Genomic DNA, 19,469 nt, shown 5'->3' with positions numbered 1-19,469 from the left:
CTTGTTAGAGAAGGGAATAAAGAGATTGAAAGAAAAAGTGTAAATAATTTGTGAAATGTTCATTTTGAATTACTGACCAACTTTAACTCGTGTAGCAAAGTGCAATTTTTCTATGGCTAAGTGGTATTTTATTTATTCATTCTGATAAGCATAAAATGAGCATGATTTATGTACCTAATTTTTATGCTCAAATTTAATTTTGATTTTTTAATGTTGCATAACACAAAATTTATTTCATTTTGAATTTTGTTTTTTATTTATATCATTTACTTCTTTATTACTGTTTGTTGTTGCTTTTATTTTATTTACCTAAAGTGAGAGGGCACTTTTGTGGCCTATTCCTTTTTCTTCCACAGGCCACATTAAGCTCACTGGATTTGGAACCTCTAAGTAAACTGAGGGGAAAGCCGAAATCAGAAACGCTGTGGAGGAAGAGAAAAGATTGCATCAGTATTCATGGTGGGTGATCAACTGGTTGTACAATTGCATTGCACCCTTAATTAATCATGCTTAAGGCTGAATTAAATGTGGGTGTTGTTCCCTTTTTAGAGCAGCTTGTACAGGCCGAGAAGCATGCACAGGATGATACCACAGCAGTCTTTGACGTTCTCAGTGTCCAGTGCACAGGTAAAGCGGGACTAACAGTAGCAGTGCCCTTCTCCATGAGCAGTGCTGATTATCCCGGAGGACGGAGCTAACCCAGGTAGCACGTAGGTTCTCTCGAGGTGCAGGAATTGCATCCTCAGGAGTGTGGCAGCTGAACTCTGAAAAGCAGTCCTCAGTCTTCGATTTCCCAGCAAGGACTTTCTCTGTAAGCGAGTCTTACTTGCTTGAGAAAAGAATCACAGAGATGGTGTGCAGGCTCCTGAGATGCTCTTGAAGAGATTCAGAGGCTCCTGCAGGCAGATGGGGTGATTGCCCTCTCCGATGACCATGTAGCTGCCATTGGCCACCACGAAGATAATGGGTGTCAGACCGCTGAAGCAGTGGATTCACATACAGCGTTCACAGCAGGGCCACCCACTTCGAACGCGTGTGAGTTGACTTTGCCTACCTGCAACTTGGTTTCAAAGACTCCAGAGGTCAGGACGCCTCAGCACAGCAGGTCCTGGTCACTTGGCACGTAGTCAGCCTGCCTGATCACGTTGACCCTGTCCAGGAAGTACCCGGCTTAATCAACTAGTACTCATTGGAGCTCATAGCAGGCACGCACTTCCTCATCCTCCCACAGAGCCTTGACATGAGGAAAAGTCAACGTTCTGCATGTTCATGGTGCTCAGTTGTCAACTCAGAGCTGGTTCTGGTTCGCCAGCTCTGCGGTGGGCAGCAGGCTGCCCGTGAGGGTCACAGTGGTTTCAAAGGCCTCCTTCGGTTGACGCCCTGTACTTTGGTGACCTTCTCTGCTGAAGCCCATGCTAAGTCTTCATCTGCTTCACAACCGTGCGTTGTCAGACTCTCCAGCACCCAGCAGCATGCGCACGCATGCGCGCGTGACCGGAGAAGCCCTGTTAGCCGGCTGCAGCTGCTTCTCCATCTTTTCATTGGCCTCGCGCCTCCTCCCCTGTCCCCTTGCTCCGAGGAAAGCAGGAGCTGAGGAAGCTGCAGCCGCCACCTCTCTCATTGTGGAGGAGGTGAGGGGTCCCTGCAGCCATATTCACCCCAGCCAAAATGCACAGTAGGGTCACTTCCTGGCCCTGCCCGCAGCTTGAGGCCCGCCCCACCATGCGCGAGGGTAAAGGAGACCCCACCATAGTGGAGATCCCTCTTGGGTACCTAATTTTTTATGATTTGCTTAATAAATGAGAGAACCATCCAGATGAAAAAGCTGACTCAAAGAGGCACAAACTGGTCGATGCCACAAAGAGCAAGAAAATAGGAAGATCTGGGAATTTCTAAATTTGATTCTTTTTTTCTGGGGGACAGGGGAGCCTTTGTTTCCATTTTCGTTATTTTTCTTTTTAACCTGTAGAAACCATTTGCATCTGTACTGGTTTTAGAAGAATCTACATGTTAAAGGGTGAAGGTGCTCCGATCTAGGGTTCTCCATGAAGGAGACCATGGCTCCAGAGCAGGCAACAGAACATTGGTAAGAAGAATCTAGAATATGTTTTTGTTCACTGTGGCAGATGAGGACACGACAGGAGGGCAGAGGAGGTGGCTTGAACAGGCAACCCCTGGCAAACTCAGGGTCAAGGAGAGCATCAAAATAAATAAGAACATTAATACACTCTACACCCTGAGTAAAGTGAGACTCATGTCTCCTTAGCTACATAAATGGCCAGAAGTGATAGCTCTTTAGAACCATGAAAGGCCAACCAGCAAAGGAAGAGGATCCCATTAAAAATTTAATACACTAATTCATGGCAATGAAAACAATGGTAGGTTCAGACAAGAAATACTGATAAAGGCTGTCGCTGGCTGTCTTGGTTAGGGTTTCCATTGCTGTGAAGAGAGACCATGACCAAAGCAACTCTTATAAAGGACAGCATTTGGGGCTGGCTTACAGCTTCTGAGGTTCGTTCCATTATCAGCAAGGTGAGAGCATGGCAGCATCCTGATAGGCGTGGCACTGGAGATGCTGAGAGTTCTGCATCTTATTCCAAAGGCAAAACTCAGCATTCTCAGGCAGCTAGGATAAGGGTCTCAAAGCTCACCCCCACAGTGACACACTTCCTCTAACAAGGCCACACCTCCTAATAGTGCCACTCCCTGGGCCAAGCATATTCAAACCACCACATTGGTCTTTATGAGAGAAGCATACTTGGATTTGGGTCTCAACCAATAGAAAATATATTAGCCGGCTGGTGACTACACTGGGTGTTCCGGATCCTAGTGTAGCCCTGAGCCTTTCTCAGGGTCAGCTTTTAATGGCAGGTGGTGTCTATGTGCAGAGCTTTACAGCCTGAGTGGCGCTTCTACCACGGAGCCAGTTGTGCTAAGATCTCAGGACCCTGTTACAAAGGCTAAAAGCTAGTAGGTGAAACTTTGATGAAGAAAAGCATGTGGTGTCAAAGTACTCCCCGGCCAATAATGATTGATTACAAAGGGGGAAATAACTTAGTAATGCAGGCAATGACAGTCCCTGCCATGCCTAGGTGATCAAAATTAGCATCACCAGAAATTAAACAAACCAATGCTGCATGCCTTTTTTAAGTAATGTCCTACAACGGACACACTATTTCCTGGGATGTTATTGCCAAAAAAAATCACATCTCAATTTTGTTCAAAGAGCAGAGAAACCCCAAGTGAAGGCATTTCACCAAGCATACCCCATGTTCTTTTTAAAAATAAAGTGCCAGGGTCACAAGAATGTAAGCATTGAAATCACTGCGGCTTAGAGACTGAGGCAATAGATCATCGGAATGCGATCCATGGGCCTGTGTTGGGACATTTGCCAGGGAATTGCTACAGCTGTAAAAGTAAGTGATTAAAGTAAAGCATAAACTATGGGTTAGATGATAACAATATATCAGTGTTAAATATCCTATCTGTAACACACCTTCAACTATTCTAGGGAACAACTCCTTAATGTCTGTCCCAGGTGTTATAGAAGCAAGGACACACAAACACACGCATGTGCAGATGACAATGATATGTGTGTGATATGCATTTCATAGTAAGTAAATAGTAGAGATGCATTAGCTAGATCTACACAGTAGAACAAAGAAGGAAACTTACAAAAAGTGAGCAATTGCTAGGGGGGCTTGGTACTATTTTTCCTTACATTTGGAATATATTATACAAGTCTATTTTCATTACTATTACAAAATACCCGAGGCTAACTTTATGGGGGGAAAGCCTGTTTGAGTTCACAGTTCTGCAAGTGTAAAGCCTGAAGGACCTACCTTGGGTGGCTTCTCTTGAGAGCTCAAGTGTGTGTGTGTGTGTGTGTGTGTGTGTGTGTGTGTGTGTTCAAGCTTGCACACACAAGCTCTCTCCTTTTAAAGCCACTGTTATTCAATCATCCTAACCACTCCTGTGGTATTACCTCTATACACTACAGCAGATGAAGTTCTCAGTTTCTTAATGCCCTGCAGCAGGAATTTTAGCCTGGAAGCCACCCATGTCACATGCAAACCACAGCATTTGGCAAGAGAAACGTCCTCCAAGAAAACCCGCAGAGAGTGAGTCAGCCTCCATCAGAGCCCAGGGTGGGCCTTAGATACCCAGGAGCAGCAGTCTACAACTCCCAATCAGGGAACAAGTGATAGGCCACTGTCTTCCTCTTTGGTCACTGGATACAAAGGATCAGAGTGGCAAAGAGTTCCCAACACACAGGAGCCAGCAGTCCATGAAAGAGAAGGGAATATCCCCAAGTCACAGCACAGCTACTGTCACACACTAATTCCAGTGGAGAAAGATCTCATGTCTTCTGGTCCCTGACACTCTAAATTACAGGATCTACCTGCTTATGGTACTGTCTAGGACTTCTGAGGAAGTGTAAGGACCAAGAGAAATGGGAACCAGAACTTCAGCATGCAGACACAGGTGACCTGGCATGCTCTCATGAAGAAAAGAAAATACTCTCAAAGATTAAACGTCCAGGTTAAAACCACAGAGAGTTGGGAGGGGAAAGGACTGTGCTGACACACTGAGCATGCTAGAAAGGACTTTAACCTAACAAGGAGATTTCTTTCCTTAGTAAGAGGGGTAGTGTTGATGTAAAAACAGATGCAGCAAATAGATATAACTTCTCTAAACACAGTTAGAAGTCACTGGAATTTACCTGCATGGTGGCGATACAAAACAGATCACCTGACCACACCACTACAGAGGAGGTCATGCTCCTCTTGCTGTCAAGGCTCTGAAAGCTGCTTCCTGACCATCATATCCAGAAATAGAAATGGGAGTCCTTTGCTAAGGGGCTGTCATGATTGTCTTTATTCCACCTAGTAGACATCCCCAGCCTCAGAGGTCGCTGACATCTGTTGTGCCCTGAGCGGCCAGCATGGAGAACGTGATGTCTGAAACTGTCCCCCAAAGTTCTTTTCCATCCCTGTTGTTGTCTTCCGAGCAAGCGAGCCAGTCCCAGCACATTCCAGAGCAAAAGCGGTGGCCCAGATGAAAACCTGCTCTCAGCACATTCCAGAACAAGTTCCGCTTTCCACGAGGAGAGTCGCTTGCAGGCTGCTTCGGCTTCTGGTCATCTCTCTGAGGCCTTCGGAAATCCGCTCCGAGAAGATCTGCTCAGAGAAGATCTGCCTGAGAAACACAGCAGAGGCCTGGAGCCCAGAACCCCAGCCATAAAAATAAGCAGTAAAGGGGGCGGAGCACTGGAAGTGCCGGAGGTGGCCAATAGCATCCAGGAGACAGTGCCCCCCAGACACAACAGGGCAGATATCATAGGAACTTATAACAGGACCCCTAGACCTTAGCACAACTGACTCTGTACCATTCAGGCCGTAAAAGTCAGCATATTGACAGCGCTGCATGCCAAAACTAAAAGACCTAATCAACTAAAATCCACAATTCTAGGGAAGTCTCTAAATATGCTAACCTTGCCTTTTGGCTTCTGTAGTTCTGCTTATATCTGACTGTTCTTGTTAACTGACATATGTTAGCTCAGGACTTGGTTTTTATGCCTAAAAGCTTACCCTGAGAAATGCTAGGGGTTTCCAAATACTCAACACAGCCATGGCTGGATAATGAAGACTTTCTTTTGTCTTAAACGGATGTCCAAGCAGTCTTCTCCGGTGAATACCCCACAATAAACTCAAAGCAGTTGTGACAGTATGCACAGACTTGTGCCAGAGAAGATCCCAGTAGAGAGGTGGGAAAGTGGACATAACTCCCTCCCATAAGCTGAGGACCAATTGCTCTTTGACGGCTTCAGGGAGAGGAAGAGTCAGTCTTTTCCAATGATATGACCCCGGGAGACTGACAACACAGCAGTGCAGACCCCACCCAAGACTAGCTGGGCGATATAGACTGGACTCAAGGGAGAAAGAAGAAAAATCTCAGTGTTGGGTGGGAAGGGATGGAGATGGTGGTAGTGAAAGGCGTTGGGGGTGAGGTAAATATGCTCAAATTGTCAAAGAATTAATAAAATGTTGCTAAAATGCTTTCTTTAAAACAAGTTATAAAAGATTGGTTCTCTACACCTTCTGTTATGGATGAGGAAGGCCCAGCCCTGAGGATCTACAGGCAATCAGTGGCTGTTGAGGGAGAAACACTTTCTTCAGTGGTGTAGCCATTACAGAGATGCCCGCGCGCCAATAAGTAATCTTTCATCCTTGCTTCCGATAGTAACGATAATTATAGTGATTGGTTCTCCCCAAAGAGAGGGGAAAGTTGTAAAGAAAGGTGGGTTAATTGGGAAGAGGGGGAACTTCAGAGTCAGGGGTCCACATGATCAAAACACACCATATGCACGCATGAACCTGTAATAATAAAAGCCTGGTGAATAATTAACATATGCACATTGAAACCTTTAAGACAGAAAATAATAAAATGTAGAGGAGTCCTGAGGGGAGTGATGACCTAGCCCCGCCAGACATCAGACATTGGACAGAGTAATTCATCTTTGGCCATTTGTAGCAGTGGACCCCAAAGGTGACCTGAGTGTCACTCCAACATTCCACAAAGGAAACTTTCCTTCCACTCCCTTCGCTGGTAACTTGCTCCACAGCATGTCCTGAGTGACGTGCCTGAGAACCGGCCCTGAGAGCACAGAAAGTTACTGTCCAGGCTGTGGCACCCTCCTGCTGCAGTACTTTCCTATGGCCACAGTAACAAATGGAGTGGTCGAGAGCCGAAGGGTCCCAGTCAGTCCCACTGGATTAAATTCAGAGTCACTCCCTACCCCCCTACACCCCCCCCCCCGCATGCAGGAGAAGCTCCTGTGCTTGCCTTCCTCAGTGTTTAGACACTGACTGCATACTTTGGTTTATGGACTGCCTCTGCTTGTATTGCTTCATTTCCTGGCTTCTGTTGTCATGTCACCTCCCACTCAAATTCCTGTCTGCCTCATAAGGACTTTGTAATGATGCTGGGTCCACCTGAACAGCCAGGGAATCTCACCTCATCTCACGATCCTTGACATCACTTCTTCAAAGTCCCCTTTATCCTGCAAAATAACACAGTACAGGTTTGGGAGATTAGAGTGTGGTCATCTTCAGGAAGCTGTTGCTCAGCCTACCACAGTCATGAAGTCTCAGCCAACAGGGACAAACATAAAATAAAGGGTTCTTAGAGGCAGATTCCTGTGTGCATGTTAAAAGTAGAGGTAGACGGATAAATGGTAGATGATGGTAGATAGATAGAGCGTGAGAGATAATAAATAGATAAATGGTAGATAAATGATAGAGAGTAAGACACTGAGAGATAATAAATAGAGAGAGTGAGAGATGATAGATAAATGATAGATAGATAATAGGTAATAAGTATATTGTGATGGATAGATTATAGACAGATATATAATGCTAGATAGATGATAGAGATGATAGATAAATGATAGATAAATAATAGGTAGATAAGTATATTGTGATGGATAAAGTATAGACAGATATGATAGCTAGATGATAGAGAGTGAGAGATGATAGATAAATGATAGATAATAGGTAATAAATATATTGTGATGGCTAGATTATAGACAGATTATTGATAGATGATAGAGTGAGAGATGATAGATAAATAATCGATAATAAATAGGTATGTATATTGTGAATGATAGATTATAGATAGATAGATAGATAGATAGATAGATAGATAGATAGATAGACAGATAGACAGATAATGATAGATGATAGAAATATGGATAATAGATTGTAGGTAGGTGATGATAAAATAGATAATAGATAATAAGATTATAGATAAGATACATAGATAATAAAGATATATACACATACATACATATATCATACATACATCATACATACTGCTATGACAGACAGACAATTGGGAAGTACATGACTAATAGAGACAAATATCACATACATACTGTGAAGGAGTTAGTGTCAGACCCCAGAGGGCTTTGAAATCTGGATCTTAGTAAATACACCAGTGTGATTTGCTAATTTTAATTGCTTATGCTGGAAAGACTTTTTAGGTAGAGATTTCTTTTTTTTTTTTGCATTGCTGAATTTAATGTTTTTTTTTTTCTTGAAATAACATTACTGTATTTTGCCACACGGTGGAGCCAATGAACCATCAAAGAGGCCTTTGCGGCCGCCATTTTGCCCTCGTTTTCTGACTGGTTGTGACATCATCCACCACGGGCTGGTCCCTGTGTGGTTTGGGTATTTAGACATTTCATATTTGTTCAGGAAATCTCAGGGAGCATTATAGTTTTCCGTACTCAAAAAAAAAAGGTTCTGAACTCCACAGAAGTGTCAAGAGAGATGTTCTCTTCTGACAGCTGTGAGTGTGACAGAAGGAATGAGAATGTGGGTGCCACTGTGAGCGAGCAGAAGCAGGGGTTGGGGGGGGAATGCAGAGTGTCATTGTCATCAAGAAGCCCAAGTCCTTCCCAGGTCTGTGGAGAGGGAGTCAGCTGGGCTGGGGGTGTAGGAGATTGCTCTTGATCGAAGCTTTGCTCCCAGGGATGCATCTCATGCCCTTGGCACTCCTGTGACACAGGCTCCTCCCCTTCAACACACTGTCACAGGTCACCACACCTACTGCTCTTATTAACCGTACACCCTCTGGCCTCTGTGTACCTTCAAGGTCCACCTAGGACCCCCACCAGCTCCTACACAAGATTCTTTGTGTGACCAAACTCTGGTCAGGCTCCTGAGCCTCCTGAGCACATCTCATAAACTCTACTTTTGACAAAGGGCTCTATTAAGTCACCTGATAGCCCATCCTCGGGCCAGCCAGCCCCTAAAGGCGCCCGGCGATGCCATGCCTGACAACCTCACTCCATGCCTGGAACAGCGGGCCTCACCCTTTAGTACGGGGAGCTGCTCGGGTTCCCGTGAACCCAACCGTAAGATTATTTTCACTGCTCTTCATAATTGTAATTTTGCTACTGTTATGAATTGTAATGTAAATGACGCACAGGATCCGATATGTGGCCCTGTAAAAGGGACCCATAGGTTGATAACCACTGTCTTGAAACAAACTGGTAAAAGGGAAGAGACTCCTTCAGATTGCCTTGTGACCTATACACACACACACAAAATACATGCATGTATGCTACATGTACTATGTTCCTGATTCCCCCAAAACACACACACACACAGACACACACACACAAAATACATGCATGTATGCTACATGTACTATGTTCCTGATTCCCCCAAAACACATACACACACACACACACACACACACACACACGAATGAGCAAATGAATGAATGAATGAATGAATGAATGAATGAAACGAAAAAATAAAGACTCTCTCCACCCACATTCTGTTTAGCATTTATGTCTCATGGTGTCCCCGACATCCACTATCCTCTGGGTAATTTCTTATCACCTGATTTGGCTTCATCAAAAAACACTGTAAGGTGGGTGTGACGGCTAGTTTTGACTGTCAGCTTGACTGAGTTTAGATTCACATTGGGCAGCAATGAGGCATAGCCTCAGGTGTGTCTCACAACAGTGCCTCTAGAGTGTTTAAATGAGGGAGCACCAACTCTACTGTCGGTGACGCTACCTTGTGAGCTAAAGCTTGGGACATATGAAAAAGGAAGAAGGAGACAGCCCACTGGACGCCAACCTCGCCTGTCTCTGCTTGCTAGTGTGCCCAGGTCCAAGGCGTGCCAGCCACAGTCTCTGCCATGCCTTCCCACAATGATAGACTACTGTGCCCTCTCAAACCACAAGCAAAACAAACCCATCCTCCCAGCGGTTGCTCTTTGCCAGGGACTTGTCTCAGCCATGACCCGGGTAACTGAGTTATAAATAACTGGGTTAATCCAGTCCCCATACCCTGAGGCTTCCACCTACTGACCCACACCTGACCCTTGACTGTAACTTCCCACTTGCTCTCTAGCATCCTTGCTCCGAAACCCCACTGCCATGGTTCCGCTATCTATTTTGAAATGGTCCTCTGATCATACTTAAGTGTACCACTGAATCACGTTTTCTTCAAATCTCCCATCCCACGTTACCACCACCGCCCTAGTCATCGCACCCACATACTGTTCTTCTCAAGAGGCCAAAAAAGATACCAGACTCTCCCTGGCTTCCATGATTGGCTCCAAAAATGCCCTGAGGGAAATAGGGAGGAGCTGAGCCAGGTGTGAACGGGCAGGCTCATCCCAAATGGACTTCCTCAAAGGCTTGTTTAGTCTGAATCCTCAAACTCTCATATCAGCCAGACTTCACAGTTTAGAGAAGAGATGAGCTACACACAGTAAGAAAAAGAGACAATAGGAAATGCTTGCAGGGTCTCTGTCCCCAGGTCATTCTCCTGCAGATAAGCACTCCACCTTTAACCCCAGCCTTTAATCCCAGCACTTGTGAGGCAGAAGCAGGTGGATTTCTGAGTTTGAGACCAGCCTGGTCTACAGAGTGAGTTCCAGGACAGCCAGGACTATACAGAGAAACTCTGTCTTGGAGGGGGGGTGGGCCGGGGAACAAATCCAAAAAAATAATCAAAAAAACACCCCCCAAAAAAGACCACACCCACAGTGCCACACCTACTTCAACAAGGCCACACCCACTTCAACAAAGCCACACCTCCAAATAGTGCCACTTCCTAGGCGGAGCACATTCAAACCCTGACATAAAGAGGGATGATGTCATGCCCCATTTTAAATGAAGGACAGAAGTCCAACAGCACCACACCCAGCCAAACTCAGTGGCACTAACGTCAAAGATGCCAACAGTCTTTGCCTTGGGAAAGCTCTGCCTCTATCTCTCATTCAGCAAACCTTTACAAAGCCCCTTCCAAGTGCCAGGCACTCGGCCAAGATGCGGAAAGCCACAAGAAGGTCACGGGTTCATATCTTAGCATATCATAATATGAAAAATCTAGAAACCAATGGCAGGAGTAACTAGAGAAAATAAACAACAATATGAGAGGCAGCACACACGTTAACCGCTGAGCCACTGAAGGAAGCAGTGGGGACATTCTGAAATTCCCTAGAATCAAATGGAAATGAAAACACCATATACAGTAACTTTGGATACAGGGGGAAATGGTTAAAACTAATTATCAATTAAATAATTAGTATTAAATCATCAGAAAAAGGCTCGCAGTTATGATGGCCATCTAGAACCTACCTCTGTGTGGCCTGGCAAAAGAGAAGTGTCAGCATAAGAAAAAATATTCAGGGGGCTGGAGAAATAGGTGGTTAAGAGCTCTGACTCTTCTTCCTGAGGTTCTGAGTTCAACTCCCAGCAAGCACATGATAGCTCACAGCCATCTGAAATGGGATCTGATGTCCTCTTCTGATATGTCTGAAGACAGCTACAGTGTACTCATAAAATAAATAAAATTGAAAGGAAGGAAGGAAGGAAGGAAGGAAGGAAGGAAGAAGTTAAAATAGACTATCCCAAAGAAAGACAGAGGTAGTAAAGGCTTTGGAAATCCAAGAAAGGACTGATACCACAGAGGGAGAGATTGCCAGGGGTCAGGCCTGGTGGTTCTTCATTCTTGTTTGGTTCTTCTTGAGGCAGAGTAGAAGGAAAAGTGTGGGGTTAGGGGCGAGGTAAGACTTGGTCTTATGATATGTTTAGGGTTGCTGTATAATAAATTGTTTACCTGCCTTAAGTCGAAGTCACTTTGCTGTGGTAGCTGACCTGCCTGTCTGAGTTCCTCTTAGGGGAGAAACTGTTTAGCACCTCATCATAAAACAACAGGTGATAAAGATTTACTGCTGGTGCTCCTTTCTAGATAGATCCTCTATCTGGTGAGTCAGCCAGATAAAGTGAATAACCTGGTTAACTGTTTGTGAAATAGGAAGGAAAGGAAAGGGGTTAATATGCTGTATACAGGAAAATATGCACAGGCAGGTCTACATTCAAACATGCAAACATGCATACACCCACACTCTGGCTGGGCCAGGTATGCACGCAGACACACACACACACACATTGGGATGAACAGACGGATGGATGGTTGGATGAATGGATGGATGGATGGATGGATGGATGGATGAGTGTGGTGAGTGGATGGGGCAAAGTTCCCCAACCCAAACCATTCAACCAACAACTTTTTCTTTTCTCTGATCTTTTTATACCTACTTAGACAAAAGTTCTTTAGAAAATTACCTCAGAGATAAAATGTTACATAGAATGGGAGTTATCAAAGGATGTTGATATTAACTTCAAAGCAGTGTTTTATTATAATATACTCATTAAAAGTTCAAAGCAGCAGTTTCTACATGGCCTTGCCTTATCATAGTACTACACACCTGTGGTTTTATCTTTGGACCTAAATGTTTTTCCTTGAGCACAAAATTGTCCCAAGTCTATTTCTCTTTTTTAGTGTGATTACAAAAGCTCACTGCATTTCTTATTATGCAGCCTTTCTTTACTATTCTGAGGAGTGGCCACATTATATTCTTGATTCTAACTTTATTACATCTTTCTAGCAACTAAAACCATCTCTAAAAACTTTCTTCCTAAAATTATTTGAATCGAATCAGAAGTTCTATAGAATTATTATCTCCTTGTCTATATAGCATCACTACAAGATAGTACATCTTCGTAGGTCTGCAGAGATCTGCTCAGAAGGGTGGGCCAATACCCAGTGATTGTTATATATTTAATAATAACAGGAAAAGCATATTCATAGCAGGAATCTTTCCTAAAATGAATTTCCCCTGGGCCTTACCTACTGGAGCAAATCCATTGTGGATTTTAAACCAAGGCAGACTCACCTCAGGAAGATCACCTGCTTGTTAATGGCTTCTCCTGTGATGGCTCCTGATGGAGGATGAAGGGAATGGAAGGTGGGCTGCTCAGAAGAAGAAAGCCAAGCTGAACTCTGCTCCCCCTCTATGGCTGGGGTGAAGAGTGAGGTAGAAGGGGGTCTGAGTAAGCAGACTATTCTAGACCAACCGGATAGCCCTACCCACACGGCCGTCCTACCCACAAGACCAGTCCACAGCCCCCACAGCCCTCACAAGTTCCACTGTGGGTCTTGCTGAAGCAGTGGCTTCCCCGGCAGTTGGGGGAGTGGCCCTGGTTCAGAGGACTGTGGCTAGGTGCCATCTTACCTGAAAGATAGCTAGAGTTTAAGGATGGGTATCCTTGAGGCTTGGACAGGAAACAGTCCCAAGTCTTGAGGCTCTAGCTCAAACTGCCACAGACCCAGGGTGAGAAGGAAGCTCTGAGATACAGTTATGGAGAGAGGGAAGGCCAGATGGTGCCTTCCCTCTAAAAAGCTAAAAAGTGCAGGCAGTGTGTGTGGTTTGACTCGAGCAGTCAAGTGCATAGGGAAGATGGCTCCTCCCGGTGGCTGAGAACACACATCATTGACTGAGAATAGCGCCAGAGCTGGATAGCCTGGGCAACAGATGAGCAGAGCAGGCCAGTCTCTGCAGCCAGCTATAAGGGTCACTGCTGTAAGGTTCACTTCTGATGTCAGATGACTCTGGAGCGCCAGAAGAATGCTCAGTATCTATGGCTGCATATCTCCAGCAGGGTAATGAAAGCTTAGAGGGCTTTGAAAGTGTGAAGACAGGTCCTCCTGTGCACTCTCAATGCACTTGGAAACACACTCAGCCAGAGCATCACCTACGCCAGAGGGTACAAACTGGGGTGTCCTGTAAAAGTGGAAGAGCCTGTTTGGTCCACAGATTACAAAGCCAAGGGTGTCTAGCCAGTAGACGCTCTCAGTGTACAAAGAACAGAGCTGCTGATGTTAAGATAGCTCTGACAAACACCAGACAGGCTCATCCCAGGTTCAACTCAGCACAGTGTGCAATACACCGCTTGTGATTCCCTCTTTGAACATTTAATATTATGGATACTTTAAAAAGTATTTTCAGTTTATCTTATTGAGGTTTTTGTGTTTCCCCTTCTTGTATTTATTCTTAGTTACTTTTCTATTACTGTGAAGAGATACCATATCCAAGGCAATTTATAGACGAAAGAGTTTATTGGGCTTACAGTTCCAAGGATTAGAGTCCATGACCATCGCAGCAGGAAGCTCGACAGCAGACAGGCCCAGTGCTGAAGCAGTAGCCAAGAGTTTACATCCTTCTTTGAACGTAGGAGGGAGGGAGGGAGGGAGGGAAGAGAGAGAGAGAGAGAGAGAGAGAGAGAGAGAGAGAGAGAGAGAGAGAGCACTAACCAGGAATGGCAAGGGCTTTTGAAACCACCCAAGTGACACACCTCCTCCAAGGCCACACCTCCTAATCCTTCCCAAAGAGTGCCACAACAGGGAACAAATATTCAAATAAATGGACTATGAACCTTATGAATTCTCATTCAAACAACCACATCCCCTCCCTGACTCTATTTTAGATCAATTTCAAAAGTCTCTATAGTCTTTCACAGTCTAGATATAGTTTAAAACTCCAAAGTCTCTTGACCGTCACTAAAGTAAAATCAAAATCAAATCGTGTACTTCTAACATACAGTGCCACAGATAGTACATTACCATTCCGAAAGGGAGGCCATAGGGGCATAGCAAGGAAGTGCTGACCAAAGTAAGCCTGAAACACAACGGGGAGAAAAGCTCAGATCTTATAACTCTATGTCTGATGTCAAACGGCTCGCTGCCCCCCCCTTCCAGCTTTGATGACCGCAACACACTTCTCTCCTGGGATGGTTCTATTCCCTCTCTGCTGCTCTCTCTGACAGATATCCCACACTTCTAGCTTCTCCAACATTCTGAGGTCTCCAACACAATCCAGGCTTCACTTTCATGATGTAAAACATGAGCTGGGTCCCGATTAATTACTCCATGTTCATGTCTGGATGGTTCACCCAATCTATGCCATAGATGAGGCTGGCCTGAATGACATCTACAGAATATTCCATCAAACGCATGAATGCACATTCTTCTCAGCACATGGAACCTTTTCTAAAGTAGATCAAACTCAAGGGCACCATATAAGTTTTAGCAAATAAGAAAACAACCCTATAATTTCTTGTATAAAACTAGAAATAAATAGAACAAGAAACCACAGTAAAAAATGTTAAGTACTTGGAGAGACTGAAACATACACTCTGGAATGGACAATGTGAAGTTAAAAAATATTAACATGAAATTGTTTTAAAATCCTAGAATCAAACTAAAATGAAAATACAACTTGCCAAAACTTCAGGGATATAGCTAAGGCAATTCCAAGAGGACACTTTACAGTTGTCAGTGCTTACATTAAGAAAAATCAGAGAAATCACAATAACTTAATGCTGCATCTCTAGATTTTAGAAAAACAATGGCAAGCCAAGCCTGAAAGCAATAGACAGCAAGAAATAGTAAACATTAAAACAAAAATTAATGTACTAGAAATAAATAGTTGGGGATTTTTTGACCACATAAACTTGATCACCAAGAATTTAACAAATCTAACCAAAAGAAATAGAGAAGATAAATAAAATTAGATGAAGGAGGAATGTTGCAACAGACTCCAGTAAAATCCAGAAGAGCGTTAGGAAAGATTTTAGAAACTTACATGTAAGTTTCTAAATGAACTGAGAAATCTAGAAGAAATAAACCAATATCTGGGCATATATGACATATCAAAATTAAGTCAAGAGACTATGAACACTTTAAACAGAACCATAGAAAGCAACAAGACTGAGTTTCCTAAGAAATAAAATCCTAAGACTGAATGGATTCACTAAAGAATTCTGCCAAGCTTTTAAAGAAGAGCTAAAGGCAACACTCCTCGGTCTATCCCATAAAACAGAACAGGAAGAGACAGTACCAAACTCAGTATAACCCTGAAACCAAAATCACACACACACACACACACACACACACACACACACACACACATCGCAAAAGAAAACTAGAGGCCAATACCCTTCTTGAACAAGGATACGAAGATCCCCAAGAAAGTATTTGGATTTAATAGCAATTAAGGTGATCATACATTGTGACCAAGGTGGTTTCATCCCAAGGATGCAAAAATGATTTAACACAAATCAATAAATGTAACAAAGCACATAAAAATACTTAAGGGCAAAAATCGCACAACCATCCCAATACATGAAGAAAGACTATGATAAAGTTCAGCATCTGTTTCTATAACTTCTGTTGTTGAGATCAAATCCCTGATAAAAGCAACTTAAAGAAGAAAGGGTTTGTCTGGGCTCAGAGTTCAAGTCCACCACAACTGGGAAGCCGTGGCAACAAGGGCACGAGGCATCACGGCCGGTCTGAAATCAAGAGGCAGTGAGAGGTGACTGCTGGTCCTCAGCTTACACACTCCTCTCTATTCATCCTAGGACACAAACCAGCGGGATGGCGCCTTCCATATTCAAGGCGGGTCCTTCCTACTCAGTTAAACCTTTCTGGAAACACCCTTACAGCTACACACGGAAATGTGTTTCTATGGTGAGTGTAAATAATATGTTTTTTAAAGTATTCTGTTGTCTACAAACTGATACTATGTCTTCTTCCTTTTCAGTTTGTATCTCTTATCCTTTTCTCTTGTTTTACCACAGCTAGTAAGATGGTATAAAAGCAGGGAGTGGAAACTTTGTCTCATTCTGATTTTCTAAGTTGTCCCTCCTTTGACATGACATTGGCTATGAGTTTGCTTTGCTTAAGGCCTTAATTATGTCGCAGTATGTCCTTTCTGCTCCCTCAAGACTCTTATCATGAAGGGATGCTAAAATTGGTTTATCCTGATAGTCAACTATTGGGATTCAGAATTACCTCATCTTTGACAATTGTAGCAAGGGTGTAGGTTGGAGAAAAGACAGCCCCTTCACAAATGGGGAAATTGGATATTCACTGTGGATATTACTGTGGAGTAATAAAACTATCTCTTGCCCTTCACAAAAATAAATTCAAAATAGACCAAAGACCTTAATGTAAAATTTGAAACCATGGGGCCAAGGATGCTTGAAGATTCATGTACAAGCAAGGTTTTCTGAAGAGGACTCTACAAGCTCAGGAAGAAATAACAAGAATTATCAGCCGGGGTTGAATTGACTTAAAAGATTTCTGCACAGCAAAGGAACCAATTAGCTTAGTGAAGAGAGCCTACAGGATGGGAGAGAGTTGTCAACTGCACACCTAACAGAGAATTCAGATCCAGAATCTGTAAAGAACACAAAAATGAAATACAAGCCAGGCAGTGGACTAAATCCCAGCACTTGGGAGGCAGAGGCAGATGGATTTCTGAGTTCGAGACCAGTCTGATCTACAGAGTGAGTTCCAGGACAGCCAGGGCTATACAGAGAAACCTTGTCTAGAAAAATCAAAAAAGATAAAAAAGAAAGAAAGAAATACACAATCCAACCAATAATGGGCAAATAGACAGTCCCCAAAGATGAAGTAAAATATCCAATACACATAGAAAACACATTGGCATCCTGAGCCATCAGAGAGTTCACAAAGATCCCATCTCACTGGGGTTAGAATGGCTATCATCAAGAAAAGATATGATAGGCTGCTGCTGTAGGAATAGAAATTAGTGAATCTACTATGTGAATCAGTGTTGAGGTCCCTCAAAAAAAGAAAATAGAACGTCTCTAAGATCTAAGTAGAGCCCAGGGATGTAAGTCGGCTTACAGTAGAGACACACACTCTGTGCTTGTGATGCACCAATCACAGCAGCCTGGTCAGGGAGGTGGCCTAGGAGTCAGTCCCCCAGAGGATAAATGGACAAAGAAAAGGCTCTACCTTCACACCATGGGGTACTGCCCAGTCACAGAGTGAAGCTGGACTGTTCACAGGTGAGTGGTGGGTGACACTGGAGATCATCTTGTTGGGCAAAACAAGCCAGCTACCCCACCCCTGTCCCTCTGTGTGTCTGTCTGTCTCTCTCCCCCTCTGTGTGTGTCTTTGTCTCTCTCTCTCCTCCCCTCTGTGTGTGTCTCTCTGTCTCTCTCTGTCTCTGTCTCTGTCTCTCTCTGTCTCTGTCTGTCTGTCTCTCTCTCTCTCTCTCTCTCTCTCTCTCTCTCACACACACACACACACACACACACACACACACACGTATTTTCTCTGATCCCTGTATCTTCTCTGGAGTGCCAGAATTACAGACAGGTTCCACTACACTCAGCTTCAAAACCAGAACACAATTAATAATAATAATAATAATAATAATAATAATAATAATTAATATGTGAAAGGAGAAGAAATCCAGGTTGGGGTATAAGGGATAATGGGAGAAAAGCAGGGAGGAAAAGATACAAGAGAAACAGCAATGGGAGTTGCAGGGCTGGAGGACTGCTATCAAAGTCCTTTATGTGAATATGTGAGAATATCTCAATGAAATCAAATGTTTTGTACAACTAATGCATATTAATAAAAAGTTACACACACACACACACACACACACACACACAAAGAAAACGAGCAGAGAAACCCACAGACTTGTGGACACTCTGGTAGACATCTGTGGCTGGGCTGTTAAGAGTGCTTCTGGTGCAGGATTCCTGTGCAAGCATGAGGCCCGCAGTTCGGACTCCAGCGCCCACCCAAAACCTGGGGTCCTTCACGCACCGCTAACCGCAGCACTGAGGTGGGTGGAGACAGGCGAATAGCCAGGGTTTAGGGTGTGGCTGGCTAGCTGACAAATTCGAGTGAGGTCCAGATTCAACAAAAGACTAACAAGGCAGAAAGTGGTATAGGGGATGCCCCCCCCCCCACACCTCTGGTCCCTGTGAGAGGCACATGCAGCCCGCCCCAAACAAAAATAAAAATAATAAAACATTGAACATTAAAGTTTACAACGTTAAAAGATCAGCTTCGCTCTTCCGCACTGCCTTCCGGTTTATGAGCTCACATCTCTGGAGAGAAGTGGAAAAGCTCTGGTCCTGGTGTGATTTGCATTTCAATTAGTGCTAAGTCTGCTTTAGGCACTCCCTTTTGAGTCAGGAGGCAGAGGCCTCCCTGCAGAACCTGCTCAGGACTGGGCCTCAGCCACACCCTCAGTCCATTCAGACTGGGCACAGCCCAAGGAGCAGAGGCCGGGTGAGCTGTCTCAGGGGAGTCTGGAAGCCCTCATCCCCAGCTGACACCAAGTCCTCCCAAAAGGGCTGGGCCGTCGTCAGCCTCCGCAGCTCATCCACACAAAGTGAACTAGATGAGCGGGAAGGTCCTGCCCTCCACCCCCCTCAGAACCGCTCCTGTGAATATTAAGGAACCTGTGCTCTGACTCACAAGTTGTAGCTGAGTATGACTCAGTCTCGGGCTCAGCCCTGAGATTCCTCTCAGATTATGCCCTTTTTTAGCCCCAGGCAGGGTTTCCCTCTTCTCTCTTAGGTGTTGATGGGCAGAGCCTCCAACAGCCCCGGGGAAGCAGCGCTACCGCTCCCAGTCCCCCTCTCCGGAAGGGCTGGGTGCGAGGAACGTCTCCCTGGGATTTAAGATCCTACGGGAAGACGAAGGGGCGCCACTGAACCTCCTCCAGCTGTGCCTGAGAGAGCAAGCTAAAGTTCT

The 19,469-nt window shown here is 44.4% G+C and overlaps 1 pseudogene; it reads right to left on the bottom strand.

The window, feature by feature from the left end:
- Window positions 1-545: 545 nt before the first annotated feature.
- The window catches only part of LOC127697099 (guanine nucleotide-binding protein G(s) subunit alpha-like), a 30,464-nt pseudogene continuing 11,540 nt past the window's right edge, over window positions 546-19,469 (bottom strand).

This window comes from Apodemus sylvaticus, chromosome 12 (genome assembly GCF_947179515.1).
Source record: "Apodemus sylvaticus chromosome 12, mApoSyl1.1, whole genome shotgun sequence".
In the NCBI taxonomy this organism is placed as follows: Eukaryota; Metazoa; Chordata; class Mammalia; order Rodentia; family Muridae; genus Apodemus; species Apodemus sylvaticus.
This window is presented reverse-complemented; position numbering and strand designations above follow the sequence as displayed.